Source organism: Morone saxatilis, unplaced genomic scaffold (assembly GCF_004916995.1).
Source record: "Morone saxatilis isolate NCDOM2014 unplaced genomic scaffold, NCSU_SB_2.0 Contig7, whole genome shotgun sequence".
Lineage (NCBI taxonomy): Eukaryota > Metazoa > Chordata > Actinopteri > Moronidae > Morone > Morone saxatilis.
In genome coordinates, this window is record NW_023340246.1 from 15,939,585 (window position 1) to 15,945,597 (window position 6,013).

Here is a 6,013-nt window from a genome sequence, read left to right on the forward strand (position 1 = left end):
GGACACATGAGAATGGTATCAATCTTCTCATCTAGCTCTCTGCAAGAAAGTGAATAAGTATAATTCCTAAATATCAAACTGTTTCTTTAAATGTTTCAGAAGAGTAATGGTCTGAACCAGTATAGTCAACAGTGTAGGCATGGATTACAGTATATGAGCTTGGTGTTTACCTTGTTGGTCACCACTGTTTGGGGGCATTTTGTCAGTGTATCTATTCTCAGGCAACTTTTGGGAACTGCTGGGTCTGTAATTATTTATAAGTCAGACTAGACCTGCTCCATTTGAAAAGTGTCCTGAGATAACTTCTGTTATGGCGCTATACAAATAAAACTGAACTGAATTGAATTGATTGTTAGCAAAGGTTTTTCTATTCAGTTTACATGTCACCATCGAGTTATGCGTCATATTTACATAAAGGTATTCTGTGTTGTGCTTTTCAGCCAATGCTATACAGAAAAACATTTTGCCAAAGTGAAGTATTCTTCTCTTACAATAACAAACTTTTTCCAGCTTCAAATGGCTATCAGATAGGGCCTTGCTTTCTTTTCACAACTACATATCACACCCTGCTGCCCTGTAAACAGCAAATGTGATGAAAGAAACATATTTCAACATTGTTGGAGTGTGTTGGCTTACCCTGCAGTATGAAAACATGGTGAGGATGTAAAGATAGAGATGGAAAGGGTTTACGGTTACAAAAAAACTACAAAGTAACACGCCATAATTCTACAGTGTGCCTCATGACACCATACACCCAACTACTGCATTAGAAATTGTGGCTCTTAAATGGACTGAGGAGAGTTTTTCCTTGATGATATCTCATTAGCAGCCTGTCAGCTCGACTCACAGTCCCTCCACACCTCCTCCCAGCCCTCTCTTCTTCCTACACTCCACCAGCAGGCACTGACATTTATATAATGAATGTGGTTCATTTATCAGACGGCTGCCCAATTAAGTGTGAGACACTGTGGACTGGAGAAAGTTTAGTTGTATTTGTGTAAGTGCGGTGTTCTCTGGCAAAAGAGCTGTGTGGATTACATTTAATCTATGGAGGTGTAAAGTGCATTAGAAAGATAATTAATTAGTGAACCACACTGAAAAAAAAATTTTATGTAAAAAAACGACATAATGCTGCCTCTTGGCCAGGTCGTCCTTGTAAATGAGCACTGGTTCTCAACTGACTTCTCTGGTTAAATAAAGGTAAAATAAAATAAATGAATAAAACAAAGACATTCAGCCTGAAAAATACTTTCCCCAATATGATTTAAAAAAAAACAAAAAGGGGGGAGATTTTTTACATCCTTAAATAATAACACTAAGAATAATAACAATACATATTTATTATATTAATACATGTAATTATTTAGTGCAATAATAATTATTATTATACATTTATATATTATCAAGTATTATTATTATACATTTTATCCATACTTTGCTTTCCATCCCATCAACCCTGGAATACATTTTTAATGGAATAGTTTGACTTTTGGGGAACTACGTTCATTTGATTTAAGGTGGAGGGAGCAGATTGGTACCACCGTCAGCATACTTTTGACCAAATAACCCAAAAAATGTCAAAGTATCTCTTTGTTGCAGCTAATATTTTGGATATTGTTTTTGGTAATTACAACAGAGAAGTTGCTGCACTTGACAATGATCCAGAGCAAACATTCCTTGCTAAGGTTAGGTATCAACCTCTGGTAAACAAATACTTTCTTGCTATTTGTGAATGAACGCAGACTACTTGTGTTTATCTTTGACAGTCTGGGCAGTGTCCTTAAATTAGAGGTTGGGTTTTTTTTCAGAATGCAGGGATGCCAATGTGAGGTACTCAGCAATGGAGCCGTTATGTCTGCAGTTATTGGCATTAGCTGTATTTATAAGACACACTGTATTTTGTATCCTTGGAGTTGGAGAAATATAGAAACACAATAAATCACAATGTTTACAGTGGAGTTTTGTTGCAGTTATTGTCATCATTTATGTTGTAGGTGCTATAAATTGTGTGAACATAAATACAAATACTAAAATTAGTGTGTGTGTGTGTGTGTGTGTGCTCTTCTACAGCTTTGTCAGGACCAATTTTAGTTTTATACTGTGAAAATTAGGATATTGGGCTGGACCTCACTTTTCAAGACTTTTTGTTGTGAGACAGAATACGTTTACATGCATAAACATAAACACAATGCATTGTACTTGCATCTTGGCAGGTGTTTTTTTTTATTTAACATGTGAACATATATACCAAAATGTTTATGCACTTTATTGAGAAAAAAAGTTTTTAAGTTTAAGTTTAAAGTCAGGCTGAAGTCTTTTTGCAGCCCTTAGAAAGACAAGATCAACATTGTCATGTAAAATAAAATAAATAAAGAGACTACAAACTAGAGAAAACTGATTAATAGTGTGCTAATATAGACATAAAGAAACATTTGGGAACATGTGCACATACAAATTTCTGTGTCTTTCTGCCAATCCTCCTGTGTGTGTGTGTGTGTCAGTGTTGGGTAATAGTGTGCAAGTTGAAGTTTTAAACTGACAGCAATAACTCTGACGTCAGCATTTACAGTATAGTTCTTCCTAATCCCCAGGATAAGCAGAGACTGAACAGTGCATTATATTTTCACTGCTTACCTTGCAGTGTGGAGGAAGATAAGATACTATCTGTGAGATGAACAGCAGAGCACATTGTGTTTCCCGTGTCACTGGACTGGCCATGGTGTGTGTGTGTCTGCATGTGTGTGTGTGGACCTTAGGAATACAATATACATAGTCATACATTGTATAATGTTTTTTTTATATTGGGAAGCCAATAATATATGGAAGTGTTCAAAATTAAATGAATTAATCTTGCAATATATAATCACACGAATAAAAGGTGATATATATAATTGAACCAATAATTGCGAATCATTTCAGAAATGATGCAATCTCATCTTTTATTGGAGCCACTTTAACTAAACGGTCTTTTGAAAAAGCTTATAACGCCTCCTACCTCTTTTAAGAAAGTAAGCTGAACATCCGGTCCCAATTTTAGCTCCTGTTAGCCAAAGCACCAGCAGTGTCAAGGTAATTCTGAATCAACCAACTAGAGGCGGCTGCTCCGAATAACAACAGTTCACTGTGAAGAGCAAAAAGACAGAGAGTCTCTGTGACTGCTCAAGTAAATCTCAACTAAAGAATGAAAATAACATTTCACAGTAATGGGGCTGAGTTTTAGCAATTTCTTGAATTAATTCCATTTTCTCACAATTTATTTATATTATTATATCTTTCATTAAGTATTTTATTTATTTGGTGTGCATGCTGAAATCCAGACTAAGGGGCCTGATTAAGAGTGATTCACAGACACTGTATGAATCAGCCAAGATGGAGCTGAACTACCTTACCCGGGAAAAAGGGGAAACCGGGGTCCCTTCCTAGAGCTAGACCTGGTCACTGGGCCTTGACCCGAAAAACTACATGGAGCCACCGCCATGTGGGTCCACCACCCGCAGGGATAGGCACTGGATTTGGGTACGTTGCAATGTGGCCTGCCTGATCTTACCTACAGTGGGGTTTTGTTATTGGACTGTGATAGTCATGGATTGGCCATAAAAAAACATCATGTTCTAGCATGAAGAGATTGTCCGGTATGGGAATCTCAGAATAGTCTCTTGGCTTTTTGTAGATGATGTTGTTCTGTTGGCTTCATCAGAACTAACTGACATGAAGCCTAATAATAATAATGGATCAATGGGAAAAAAAACTTATTTTTGTGGATCCACTGTGTGTCTTCTGCTAAAACACAACAAGGATGAGTTTATCTCACAGGCAGAAAATGAAAAATCACTTAATCTGACGCTATTTAGATGCCTTCTAAAACTAAGAGAGATGACATAAAGAAGCATAGAGCCTTTGGGTTTCCTTCATATTTCTCTACAGCACGGTCGGTGTACTTGTGTCTGACCTATTCAAGAAAAAAAATGGGGCAGTTACCAAGCAGAGAAACCAATCGTTCATTCTAAAAATATAATCTCAGAGCCCAGTTGGAGAGAGGTGGTGGTGTACAGTCCTCCTTTCTTTCTCTCTGTCGTGGCTCAGAAGAAGCTGCATATAATAAACAAGGCTTGTTTGATCATTATCCAAATGGCCAGTCATGCCCAACCTCACCACAGGCTCACTGTTTAACTGTGGTGTGCCGAGTATCTGGAGATTTGTCTGATAATTGGTTTGTTTGATTCTGGGAAGAACTTTAAGGAGAAGGATGACTGGTTATAACAGGTGAGAAAGATAAAAAAATACAAAAGTTTTGCTACCAGATATTTTATAGAGATAGTAGACCTGAGATCTCTAAGACAGATATTGACAGCCTTTTCTACAAGACCACTACATGAAATTAGATCAAGGCTGTTTTTTTAGAGCAACCATGTGATTTGGGCCACAGGTCCCAAGATGGAATTGGGAGGCCTAGAAAAGCTGTACATGGTGTTTCTGGGAAAGAATGATCCTCCTGAAAAACACCAATTTAAGACAGATGCTGCTCTCATGGTTTGACCCAATCTTGTCTTGGGTAGCTGGTGAACAAGAAATGAACGGTGGTTATTTTTGTTAGGGTATCGCCTGAAAAATGACACCCTCCAGTCTCAGTAACATAGAACTGAAGTTTTTTTGAGCAGCAGCCAGAGATATAATTCATTAGAAAGGACCACTGTAATGAGCCAGCATAGACAAAGCACCCAATTTCCAGTGTGTCCTCTTTCCCCTGGGAGCTGTGATCATAATGGCTGTGCTGTTTGTTGCCTGGTTTCATGCTGAATCATGATCACACAGCCAAAGGCCCCCTTTTCTCACCCCTCTCCCTCCTGTCTCTGGAAAAAGAGAACATCAATTCTGCTTGCAGATTATGTCATTTGCATGAGACAAGTGTGATTTGATTTATTTAATTATTTCACCAGCCTTCTTCGTCTTTTATTTATTTATATTTTATTTTTAAACCTCGTCGGATCTCCTGATGGGAAGCCCTGTAGCAGCAGCAATCCCGCTGGCAGTGATCTATAATGGTCAACAGCAGGGCAGCTTGTAGTTTATGTGGTAACCAGCCTATAGTGACGTAACTCAGTTTAAAGTTTAAGAATGAAAAAGACATCAGTGGCACATTGTGGTTCATGCATTAAGAGGGCTTCTTATTTGTGACCAAACTCCCCAAATTAAATAATTAATAATTCATATAACATGATATGCATGTTATAACTGTGAAGCATCATCTCAACATCACAACAAACCCCAATGCAACCTCCTGTGTATTGCTCAGGCATAAACAGATAATGCTTTCTGCCCATTTGCCTTTGGTTTTCTTTGCTCATCTGTGCTCTGTCCATTAGTCTTTTCTACACTGGCATGTATTCCCCCCATGTGTCTCCAGCTGGAGCACTCAGCAGTCACTTTACTGCTGAGTGGACCTCTCAAGCATATTAGTTTATAATTTTTTCATGTACACTTGCATTTTTATGATAATAGGCTATTATTGCTACATAATGGATTTTTGTGTTCGAGCCTTAATGGAGCCTGTGCAATTCAGTTCATTCTCCTCTATTAGGGTTTAGGTTTGTTGACGTTTTTGTTTTTTTATGCTAAATTATATTTCACAATTTATTATTATCAGTGTTATTTTTAGTAATGAACAAACTATAACATAAAATAATACAGCCACTATAAAATAATATTAAATTCAAAACAGCATTGCACCAGAAATGTATACAACTATTGATACAATAAAAAGAATTAGGCTTGACAAACATAAAACATAAGGTTTACATACAAGAAAAATCACCAAAACATAAAAAAAACTTATTTCCTTTTAGTTTCAACAAATCTCATAGATTGTGTTTGATATTTTAGGTCTGCTAAAATATAAATCAAGCTTCAACACGGCTTTAAGGAATTTGTACTCGTATATTGGTTAATATGTATATATAAATAAATGTATTAGTATTTGTGTATTTTGATGTGTTTTAATCATTCCATAAAGTTT